Source organism: Hevea brasiliensis, chromosome 14 (assembly GCF_030052815.1).
Source record: "Hevea brasiliensis isolate MT/VB/25A 57/8 chromosome 14, ASM3005281v1, whole genome shotgun sequence".
In the NCBI taxonomy this organism is placed as follows: domain Eukaryota; kingdom Viridiplantae; phylum Streptophyta; class Magnoliopsida; order Malpighiales; family Euphorbiaceae; genus Hevea; species Hevea brasiliensis.
In genome coordinates, this window is record NC_079506.1 from 17,236,890 (window position 1) to 17,250,752 (window position 13,863).

Genomic DNA, 13,863 nt, shown 5'->3' on the forward strand with positions numbered 1-13,863 from the left:
TTTCCAAGTTAGCCATGGTTGGCACAAAAATTTACAACTATGTCCTAATTTTCTTTATATGCCAAAAATACCCTTTTGGAGGTACTGTTATTGATTGTTGTCTAGTTGGATGGAATTTGGATAATGAATCTGGATGGAATTGAGGCAGCATTAAAGAATAGTGATGTACCTTGATTCTAATTAGGGATCAAATTAGCATAATTAACTATCAAATCTAGGTTTAACTAAATCTTTCCTTCCTTACTTTCTATATTTTGATTGGATTATGTCCCTTTAGATTTTGTCTAATTAAATAAAGGATTCCACTAATTAATAAATATCAAAGTACGATTGATTGATCAATTCTGATTAAGATTTTATTTTAAAAAATAACTTTAATATTGTTAAATTAAAAGCTTATTATATTTTAATTTGATTTTAATACATCTTATAATATACCTAAATTATTATAAAACGTTTCATAATACGTTTTAGTTCTTGTAAAATGAAATTAAAATATCTTTCAATTTTTAGTTAGTACATTATAATATCAGCATTTTAATTTTAATTTATAAAAATTTAGATTTATTATAGAAAATTTACATGAGTTAAAATGTATCAAATATGTTTTAAAAGTTCATAATACTATAATTTTTTTTAATAAAATTTAGGAGTAAATTTCATAATCAAATTAAAGAAAGAATCTCATAATCAAAAAATAAATCAAATATTTTCAAACTGTTTTCCTGTTTAAACTGATTTTTTATTTGTTTTCATATTTATCCCTTCAGATTCTTTCTATATAAATAATTTATAAAACTGTATAAGAAAAAAATGTTAATTTTGGCGCAAAAAATAATAAATATATATATTATATATATAAGTTTCTGAATGAAAATTTCAATCTTTACAGCTGAAACATAGTGTATATATATATATATATATATATATATATATATTTATTTCAGCTCACCCAATTTGTAGGAGAATTATGATGACATAAAAGCTATTGAAAAATACTTGCACCTTTCAATTTTTAATTATCAATTTTTTTAACTTTTTGCATTGTGAAATAGCTAATTAATTTATTAATAGATTATTAATTCAATAAAACTTTATTTTAATTTGTAGTAATTAAATTTACGATTGATTATATAAGAGCTTAATTTGTTTGCATATATTATGTTTGGATATCAAATTTACAATTGGATTTAAATATAAATTGTTAATAAAATGTAGATTTTAAATAACTCTATTTCACTAAAAAAAATTTTAAATTGTATTTCAGATAACAACATTTTATATATTTTTAAACTCATGTGTTTATTATTTATAATTTTATCAAATTTAAATCACATATTTTAAATTCTCCCTATAAATATAATAATTTAGGAAAAATTTATTAATTAGTCCCTCTATTTTAATAAAATTAATAATCTAATTCCTTATTTTAAAAAATTACATTAATGAGGCATTAATTTAAATTTTATTCAGTTTTTATAATTTAAAAAAATATAAATACACAGTACTTTATTTTCTAAATCTTAAATTATATATTTAGTCTTCGTAACAGTAATTACTATTTTTTTTAATATATTAACTAACTGAAAACTTGATAAATAATTAAAGAATATATAAAATAAAAAAAATATAAAAATTAATTAATATATTTTTTTAATAGAGATTAAATAATAATTTTTTTTAATTTAATATTTTACCTTTAAGTGTCACACACAATCATTTTGTAACAGAAAAGAAAACAGATTTTGCATATAACTTTAGTAAAGGAGAAGTAATGGATTGGATGGTGAGCTTTATGCTGATTACTTGCACAAACCGGCCCTTTTATTTATCAACTTGGTAGTCTACGTACACCCATTTCAAGGTAACGTCATTATTTATCTGTTTTTTGCTGTGATCAATACGTGTTATTGTGTTCAACCAAATGCATGGCGATATGCGTTATAAGTTGCACAATTGCTAATAACTTATTCGTTTTCTATCCCAACACAACATGTTAAATAATGATACGATATTCGGGTCGTGATGTGATTATCTTAAAGCCCTTTCTATAAATAGTTGCATTCAATCGTGAGATACAAGTATGCATTACTACTTAGCCAACTTTCATGGGTATGATCATTTGTAATATATTAGTTATTATAAGTTTGACCTTATATGAAAATATAAATATTAATTACACATTTTAATTTGTTGGAATTTTTTCTATAAAAACTTTGATTGTTTTGCAATATATGGTGAGATGAGAGTCTAATTTAATTAGTTTCTTAATTAGATTCCTTAAAGATGAATGATATGATTAACATAAGCTTATTAGAGAGTAGAGATGGGCAAGTGAATACAAAATAAGTATACGTACAAAATAGCCGATTGATCATTTTGATACTTGTCGATATATTTAAAAAGGGAAACTAAAACAATAAAAATTACAAAATAGCTAATTGATCATTTTGTCTAGTTTCTTATTATCACATGATGACACAAAATACATGTGAACTTCCATATATGATATGCAAGCTTTTGCATAACCGTTTTGTTAGTTTTCATAACCATCATTTCCTAGCCACAAAATTGATAGACAATGTATATATATATAAGTTTGGGTAATATCTTAATGAGTTCACTTTTGGATTGAGATAAACCGAGTTCATTTTCTCCATATATATTATTAGAGCCAACCTTTATCTTGATGTTAGGCTATTTGTAGATGTTAAGTAGATATATTGGGTAATAATTTAAAGAGTTAACTTTTGGAATTGAGTTATAATGAATCTATTTTCTCTATATATGATATCAAAGTCAACTCTTATATCGATATTGAGCTACTCATAGATGTTTAATCCTATAAATTTTATACTTTAAATATTCATGCATAAGCGTGAGAAAGATATGTAATTTATTATTGACCAAATATAAAGTAAGAATGTTAAATATAAAGATTAATGGTCCGTTTATTTCATAAAAAATAACTTGTATATAGAAATTATTTTCAATATTTTTCATTAAAATATTTTTTATTATTTGATTGTAATATTAAATTGATGATATATGTTTATTTTATATATGTATAAGTGTATTTGTATTTTACTAAAATTATCAATGTTTGAAAACCGAGAATAACTTATTCTTTTAAAGAATGAAATTTAATTATTTTTCTTAAAAATGACTTAATTTTTATTTTTTTCGGGAAAATATTTTTCTTTGACTAATTTTTTTTAATGTCTCAAATTCCATAAAATGCATAAAATATTTTTTAAGAAAATATTTTCCTTTAAACAAATAGAGCCTAAGACTCTAAATGTTCATGCTTGAATATGAGGATAGTTAAATCTTCATGTCTAAGTATGAGCTGGGTGTTTTGTCCCTTATCAACCGAGTATAAGGTAATAGTGCTAAATATAAATTGGGACAATACGCTCTTTTTAAGTTAATTTTTAGGTTTGAGTTATATTCGATTTATTTTATCAATAGAAATAAAAGAAAATTATAAATTTCCACTTTATTTGAAGGCGTAAATATTTGAAAATTAAAAAAATATGAAAAATTATAAGTTGAGTCGAATGAAATAATTTACTTGAAATAAACTCAAAATCAAAATTTATATTAAAAACTAAACTTGAATTCAATCAATATTTATATATTTTTAATGCTATAATTCAATTAAATTAAAAGCTCAAATTGATCGATTTCACTAAAATTTTAGTATAAATGTTAGATTTTTTTTAATTTAAATTATTTAGTAAAATTAGCATTAAAAAATTTAAATCCTTCATATAAAGATTAATGGTACGTTTATTTCATAAAAAATAACTTGTATATAGAAACTATTTTCAATATTTTCATTAAAATATATTTTTATTATTTGATTGTAATATTAAATTAATGATATGTGTTTATTTTATATATATATATATATAAGTGTGTTTGTATTTGAATAAGATTATCAATGTTTGAAAACGGAGAATAACTTGTTTTTTTAAATAATGAAACTTAATTATTTTTATTAAAAATGACTTAGTTTTTATTTTTTTTGAGAAAATATTTTCCTTTGACTAATTTTTCTTAGTGTCTCAAATGCCATAAAATGCATAAAATATTTTCTAAAAAAAATATTTTCCTTTAAACAAATAGAGCCTAAGACTCTAAATGTTCATGCCTGAATATTTGAACATGAGGACAGTTAGATCTTCATGTCTAAGTATGAGCAGGGTGTTTTGTCCCGTATCAATCGAGTATAAGACAATAGTGTTAAATATAAATTGGGACAATAAGCTCCTTTTAAGTTAACTTTTAGGTTTAAGTCAGATTCGAAAATCGATAGAAATAAAAGAAAATTATAAATTTCTACTTTATTTGAAGTCATAAATATTTGAAAATTAAAAAAATATGAAAAATTATAAGTTGAGTCGAATGAAATAATTACTTGAAATAAACTCAAAATCAAAATTTATATTAAAAACTAAACTTGAATTCAATCAATATTTATATATTTTTATGCTATAATTCAATTAAATTAAAGGCTCAAATTGATCGATTTCACTAAAATTTTAGTATAAATGTTAGATTTTTTTTAATTTAAATTATTTAGTAAAATTAGCATTAAAAATTTAATTCCTTCATATAAAGAAAATGAAATTTTATTTTTAAAATATTTTTCTTTTTCTATTTTCAAAGTGAATTTAACGCATTAGCCTTAACATTCATAGAAGTAAACATGATTAAAGGTTAAGAAATAGTGTGGGTTCAGAAGTAATTAAGTAAAATTTAATATTTATATTTTTAAGAAAGATAAATAAAAATATTATTTTATATTAATAAAGAATAGGGGTCGTTTGCTCATTAAAGTTGGACTTCTTGGACAAATGAGAACGAAGAAGATGGCAAGGCCCAAATGTAATATAAGCATGATAGTAAGGTTATTGTAGTAATTGAACATGGACAAATTTAGCGGAATTTAAGCCTGTTAATTTTCAGCAAACTTTTTTTCTTACTTCGTTTTTTATTTTTATAATTAATTAATAATTTGGTTCATGAATATAAACGGCGCCTCACCGCCTCCGGTTTAGCAGTGCCTGGGCTTTCCCACGTGATACTCTATCAATGTAGGATGTACACGTTTGCATATCACGTGCACGGTGTACATCTGGCTCAGTGAATGGTATGCATTGAGTATTTTATATTTTAATTTAAAAAAAATTATTAATATAGATCTATTATGTAATATTAATTATTATTTTGTTAAAAAATTTATTATTAATTAATTATAATTAAAATAATTAAGTTATTATAAAATCATAGAGATTAAATTATAATAAAATGTAAAATTAACCATAAATTTTAATTAAATAATAATGAATTCTAATGGATTAATTATTCTATAAATATAAATTTATTTTTATAAAAAATAAAAATTATATTATATATTTTTTTATTATATCTCAAAATTTAAATTATAAATAACCTTTTGCTGAAACTGCTAAATTAAATAAATTAATTAGTCCAGCTTATGCTAACGTGTCTAACCTCGAATTTATGCCTACTTTTTTATATTTTTAATTATTCTTTAATTATGGTCGCATATCGATGTGGGAGAAGCCATTCTCCAACACACTCACACATGTACTAATATTCATTAAATTTACATATATTTTTTTTTCCTAAAAAAACATTGACTGACGGGGATCGAATGGCTTTTATTTGTGTAATTTATTTATTTTTATTTATTTATTATCATTGCTTTACTCATTTTCATTGTGTACTTCAATTGATTTGTTTTTTTTTTAAATGTAAATTATTAAGAGAAAGCATGTCTTTTCCTTAGACGTCTCATCCTCTATGGAAATATTTTCTTCGAAAAAAGAAATATTTTTTTTTAATCGTATCATTGTGTCCAATCAAATATCAACAATGAGATTTAACTAATTATAATCACTTAATTTAATTTAAAAGTATATAATTTAATTAACAGATTTAATTTGAGCTTTTATTTTTTATTATTTTATGTTAATTTGAGATAAAATATTTATATTATATAAAAAATTTTTGAAAAAATTTTTTATCTTAGGTTAAATTTTGGAGTAGAGTTAAACTTGATTTATTTTCTGAATATGATATTAGAATTCATTCTGTTTTCATATTAAGCCACTCACAAATGCATTTACGAGTAAATTTACTCCTTATTTTGAGTTAGCTTTTAAAGTAGAGTTAAATTCAATCTATTTTTTCAATACGCTTTTAATCTCTTAGAAAAAAAAATTGTATGAGCGATTGTGATATTTAATGTTTCACGCAGAAATTAGAGAATTTACAAAAAGGTAAATATTTCTTTTTTAGCTTAGTTTATGAATTTGAATCTTATTAATAATGAAAATATATTTTTAATGGTTATATTTTATTTATATTGAACATATTTAGAACTACTTAATGCTCATCTAAGTTGATAATCTTCAAGTGAAATGGCGGAAGGTTAGTGCAAATTCTCCCGCAATATGAGCACTGCAAGTATTAGCAACCTTGTCTCATGAACATGATGAGTGCACCACACGTATAATTGCATTAACATGTGAGGTGAGGCAGGATAACGTCAAATAACCCAAAAGCAAACCTATTGCTTGGTGTCATACGCCACTATGCATATAGCTTACTTGAATCATCACCTATCTCTAACCTTATATTTTTCATTATGATTTGATTTGAGAGTCAATTGCTTTTCAACTTTTATTTGGAATGGAATTTTTTTAAATAATTGAGTAAGTTGGGCGTGTCCAGGGATTGATCATTCAATATCTCACAATAGATGTGAAGTGTGCATGCATGTGATTTATATAGGAGTAAGAATTTTATTAAAATTGTCATGGTTTTAAGAGTTTAAATGGGAAGTCTAATCCCATTTTTAAAACACTAATAATAAGTGCTGTAAAAGCATTTTCCATTATCAATGTCCTGCAATTTGAAGAATTGTATCCACTATTATAAACATAAGAAGGTGTTTCAGTCCACTAAATAATTGTTTCTACTGGCTTTTTGGCAAAACTCTTTCTGCGCATGGCAAATGGGTTTCGTCTAGTTGTGTGGTTGGATCCTTTTTTGCTTTTGAATCTCTTTTTTTTTTTTAATGACTTTATTTTTTTAAATTGTAAATTTATTTTAATTATTCAATTAATTGTTATATAAAAAGAATTTTTTTAATTAACTTCAAATCAACTTTTTTTTTATTTTATTCAAATTAAATGTAAGTATATTTGTGGGTTTGAGTTAAAAATTTCGTATCTCTTCCTATAGCTTATCAACACATGAAATCTTCAAGAATTAATAAGTATAAACCAACCTCTATTAATGAAGTAAAAATAGTGAAATTTTAACTTGCATTTAATTGTTAAACAAATTAGTAATTGAATGTTGAACGCATTTCCAACTGTCGTCTATGTTTACAAAAAGACTTGGTTGATTAATTGAAAAATAATCAAGAATTAAATTAAATTTTTAAATGATTTTTGTACGTAAATTTGAAGCTTGAGTTTATTGTAAAGAAAATGTACCCAAACTAATTTCACTCTAAAAACTAACTCAAATGGAGGAAATTTATCAAAATTTTATATTTAGATCAAATACTTTATTCTAAATCTACGTGGAACAACATAACCCCTCACAACCATGTATGAACGTTTAGAGTAAGAAATTTGCAGGCAAGCATATCTACAAACAATTCAACAAATATTGAAGTAGGATAGAATTTGATACTATGTAAAGAAAATGGCCTATACCTAATTCTACCTAAAAGTTAGCTCAAGATGAGAAGGTATGTCTAAATCTTATATTTAGTTCAAATAATTTATACCAAACCAATGTGAGATAACATTTATTGATCACATTTTTTTTAATCATTATAAATTTAAAATATAAAATATATAATTAGACTCACTTATTAAATATATGAATATCATATATTTATATTTTAGATTTATAATATACAAAATCTAAATAAAAATTTTCTGTGATGACATTGTTTTGCATGCAATAAAGAGCCTACATATTCAACTTCTAAGAAACAACATGAGCCCAACTTATTCTATTATATATTTATATACATCATAATATATGATCGAATAAGAATTCTAGCTAGCTTTTTAATTACCATTACTTTTTCCAATGATCTATTGAAACTTGAGATTCTGAGCAGCAAGGAAAGTGAGTTCCTATTATTATTATTTTTTTTTTTAAGCCTTCACTTGGTATATTGAATTAGTTTTCTCATGACAATATAACAGACACAGATTTTACCCCTTACGTAAAAAAAATATAATAATAAAGCAATTTCATACCCTTTTAATTAGTGGATAGACACAGATCTTTTCACAAAGCCAGCAACTTCAAACAATTGGACCATAAAAAGCCTATCCAATCAAAGCTTTTACTATCATTTTCTTTGAAGAAGTCATGCAAGAAAAAGAAAATGAGAAGAAAAAGAAAATGAGAAAAAAAAAAAAATCTCGATGAGAAAAATAATCAGGCAACACCAGCGAGGGACGTCTTCTTTTTGGAGCAGTGTCATATGGCACCAAGCAATCACACGAAATTAGTGTGTCAATAATAGATGAATTGGAGGGTTCCATAACCAATTAATTTTTTAAAAATAGCTTTTAAAAAATATTACACATATAATATTATCATTTTGATCATACATATTTTTACATTGATTTTTTTTTTATTTCTCTTTTATTAGAATTCGAATTCATTAATGGGTTCTTCAAAAATTTAGTAAAAAATTATGTTTAAACTCTATTTATCATAGATTGTAGCATTCATTAAATAAAATAAATATATTAATTAGAGTAAATTATATATAAAATATTATAATTTATTTAATGAATATTATGATTTATGTGGGATATATTGTTTTTAATTATATATATAGCTATAATTTTTTTTCTTTAAAGTGTATATGTTTTATATCTATTTAATTAAATTATGAAAAATTAATATACATTGTAATAAATTGTCATAATTAATACCCCTAATTTAAATATATTTTATAAATATATAAATATATACATTATACATGGAAATTTATCATAATAGTCATACTAATATAAAATATAATTATCATTCAAAAATATCATAGAGTTTATTTAGAATATATTATTAAAAATCAAAATTAAAACACAAATGGAATTAAATATTAAAAATCAATTAAAAGAGAAAAACCTCTTATAGCCTCTCTCTCTCTATATATATATATATAAGAAAATAATATTTTAATTTCCATTCGTATTAGAATAACTTTCTCTTTTTTGTTATTATTTTTAAAGAGAGTAGAGCAGTGAGAGAAAAGACTTGCTTATTTTACACAAGCCATGCAGTGGGTGCAACGCCTAACCCATGGATTTGACCCTTAAAAGGGAACATTGTTAGCTTTTACTCAACCTAGAAAAAATGAAGTGTAAACCAACAATAATTCAGTCAACTATGAATTATGTGTATAAAATGGTACACATTCATTACCTTAAAGAGGATGGTGAGTTGAAATTAGTGGGTATCTGAGAAGGTGAGAAATGATATTCTAATGGCCAACAATTCCGAGTCCTTCTTCCAAGTTTTTATTATCTTTGAATGCTTTACCATGCACTGTCGTTTTCACTTTGTTATGATAATGGAAATATTAGCAAATTAGAACGTTCCCATGTGTATATATTGGTGTTTTTAATGCTTGTGGAAGTCCACAACTCTACCTGTGATGTACACTTCATCTTTAATTGCGTCTCAATGGACACTATATGCTTTCTTCTTCTTTCTCTTTTATTTCCTTTTTGAAAATTAAAATTTTATAAAAATTTAGTTTAATTAATTTTTTTATCATATATAAGAATTTAATTATTTTTAATTTAAAGAAGTTTTAGTTTTCAATGAATAGAAATTATGTAAAAAAAAAATCTCTGTTTGGAACAAAAATTTAATTCAATTGATTTCAGTCTTATAGAAACTTAATAATTTAATTATTTTTTTATTTTAAAATAAATATAAATTATGTAAAAAATAATCTCCTGTTTAAAAATTAAAAATTTACAAGAATTTAACTTAATTGATTTCTTTTTTTATCAATTTTCATGATTGAAATAAAACATTTAAATTTTTTTAATTTAAAAATAATTTCATTTTAAAATAAATAAAATTAAGTATGATTGTGTGAGAATTTAATTGTATTTTTTTTTCCAGTGATTTATTCTAAAAGAAGCATATTGCATAGGAATTAAATTGAATTCTTTTATTGCAAATATTTTTTTTCCCCAATGAAGCTCTATATGTTCTGTCAGTCTATTTGAAAACTAGATTTTTATACAAATTTAATTTAATTTTTTAATTATTATATTTTTAAATTTAATAGTTAGAAGAATTTAATTCTTTTAAATTAAATAGAATAATTTATTCAAAAAATAAAAACTATACCTAAAGCAATATGCTATGTGAGAAATTATTTAAATTTTTTTACTTACAAATGACTTTTTTTTCAAAGAAAACTTAAATGTTTTTATTTAATTATATACATAAATTAAATTTCAAATTAGTCATTTATTAATGTATATGTCATTAGATTAATAATCAATGATTTAATATTCATAGTAAAAAGGTCAGAAGTTTAGCTATTTATGATGTTGACAAAGTCATACAAATTAAGGGTTAGCATAGGTTGATTCACCTTCATCTAAAAGGCTAAATAAATAGAAATTTGTAATAGATTAAACTGAATTGAACTGAATTAATTTCGTTCTGTTCAATTCAATTTAAACTTTATCTTCAAATTACTTTTTGGCTTTATTTTAAATTTATTTTTTTATCTAATTTCAATTATATTTTTTTTTATTTTTAACTTTAAATTGAGATCTAATAACAATTAGTTAAAAAAATAAATTATTCGACTGAATTTGGTTCGATTGAATTTCTTAAAAAATAAATTCAAATCAAATAGACTAAATTTATTAAATTTAAAAATCAAATCAAACCATTTTATAAAAAAATCAAATTGAAATTTTAAATTAAATCAATTTGATTATTTTTTTTATTTGACTGTTCACCTGCTAGAAAGTGGGAAAAAAAATATTCAACCAATTTTTAAGAGCAACATTAATTAGGTGGGGAAGCAGGTAGATTGAGTCAAAAGGGGATCTAGGAAGATTTGAGTTAAAAGAAATTAACAGCTTATGTGAAAGAAGGTGTTGGAACTAGCTAGAATTAATTAATTTCTTTGGATTGAAAATTATTATTATTATCTCTATCTATTAATTAATTAAATTATTTTTTATCTTATTTAAAAATTATATAAATATTTATTGTATTTAATGAAAACAAGGAATAAAATTAGAAAAAAAATAATTAACACTTAATAATTTTTTTAAATAAAAAAATTAAATGTGACAAATAAAAATAGACAAAGCTTAGAAATTAAGGTTTTTCTCAAGGAATGACCCAGCCATGCGCATGGTGTCTTCCTCCTCATGGCTAGCTTAACTTGACCTTTTGAAATAAATGTCCAGACTCTAAAGAAGTTCATGAAGTCCTCAATGAATCAATTTCTCTATTTACTTTGAATTCAATGGTGTATTTATTTGAATTAGTAGTGGTATTGCTTGGATTGGACTTAGCCAAAAGTCTTGAAGTGGGTGTGAACTGATCAAATATTATATAATTTATGAATTATACATGAAAAATGTTTCAGATTCATTTCCATTAATTAATTCTTTTGATGGGCAAAAGGTTGACTGGTTAAGAATGTTTTTGTCATGGCCAACATTTTCTACTCACAAATCTCTTTCAAATTTACCCCATACTTGGAGCTTTGATGCTTTTCACACCACATAATATGTGGAAATCACCTTTTTTTTTCTTTAATTAAAAAAAATTTAAATGAGTCGAATAATAATAGATGATTTAATTATTTTTTTAATAATTATTTTTTTGAGAATCTGATTCTAATATGATTGATCTAAAACCTCTTGCTTTTGCTAGCAAGATTGCTTCTAGAAGAGCCTTTGCTTCACCTGCTAAATTGGTCAAACATTTGTGCTTCCTCACAATACCACCCACAGTTCTCTCCAAGTGATCTCTTACCATCACAGCTATGGAGGAAAAGGTAGCTCCCTCTTTCCAAGCTACATCACAGTTAAGCTTGAGGCTTCCTATGGAAGGAGGGGACCATTTTTTGCATATGATCACCAAGATGAGGCTCAACTTTACTGTAAAAAGGATTTGAGTTTCGTTGGGTCCACTTCAGCTCTTCTAATTAACTATTAATTCTCCTTCAGGTGGCCATTGGATCCGGCTTGCTCTGTTCAAAAACTGCACTGTTCCTTTCTTTCCAAATTTGCCAGCATGTGATTGCTGCCATACACTTCCTCTTGGAAAAGGCCATTTCCCACCTGACCATATAGGTTGGACCACCATTGAGAAATTGATGGAAAACTAAGAGGATTGGGTTTGAAAGCACAAGGACTTAAGAACCAAGCTGCTCTTGCATGATCACACCAAAACAATATGTGTTCAATAGTTTCAGAATCTCTCTCACATGTAGGACACTAAGAATTAACATCAATGCCCCTACTGCACAACTTGCTTTTCACAGGAAGGGCATCAAGTAAAACTCTCCGCATAAAAACTTTCACCTTGGGTGGAACCTGAATTCCCCATAGGAATCTCCAAATCGAAGGATGAATATATTGAGATATGGATGGTCTGATAGGAGGATCTTGCATTGCTCTCGCCATTTGTAATTTGTACCCTGATTTAACAGTATAATTAACTTCCATCTCAAAGTGCCACACTAAAGAATCATCATTTCTCACAGGTGCCACTGGAATAGCCCCCATCATTTGAGCTTTATCCTGATTAAACAAAGTTGAAATCAAGTCTTCTTTCCACGAAAGATTTGAGTGATCAATTAAATCTGCCACTCTATCTATATTCGGAGGGCAATGATTCGGTCTCTCAACTCTGAAGCTATTGCTGGACGGGGTCCAGGGGTCGTCCCAAATGAATGTGCTGCACCCATCTCCTATATTATGCCGAATACCTTCCTTGAGAATTTCTCCCCCTTCCAGAAGACTATGCCATATCCAAGACCCCTTTCTTAATTTCCTAGCTTGCCAAAAATTCGAATAGGGAAAATAAATCCCTTTAATAGCTCTTGCCCATAAATACTGTGGAGAAGACATGAGGCGCCACCCTTGCTTCGCCAGACAAGCTAGATTAAACTTCTCAAAGTCCTTGAATCCCATACCTCCCATAAATTTGGGGCAAGCAGCTTTTTCCCATCTTATCCAGCAAATCTTTTCTTCCCCACCAGAAACTTGGTGCTAGACTGTTCAATTTGCTGCAGAAGCTCTTCTCCTGTGATATAAATGTAAGTTGGATTTGTTGCAATTAGATTCTTATAGTAATTGTTTTTTATTTTTTTAATTTTAATATAGTACCATTTTTCAATTCGTTTTAAAACTCTAAAAATCATGCACACCGCTACCTTTGATGATATCCTAAAAAAACTAATACTTATATATTTGGTGTAATTTTAGCATATAATCTAAAAAGCCTTTGTTACTTAATCTTATTTCAATTTTTATAAATTTCATGGTGTTTACACTAAATATTAAATTTTCAATATTAAATTTAATTTTAATAATATTTTAGATTAATTTTATTTTATTAATTAAATTAAAAGGCCTAAAATAATTTAATAAATAAATTAATTAGTACAAGTAACATATTAATTCAACTCAAATATAATTTCCCTTTCAATTATCAGTCATTGTTTGTTTTAATTTAGCCATTTTCCTTTTCATTTCTAATATAGCAATTTAAATTCCTAATCTATTTTGT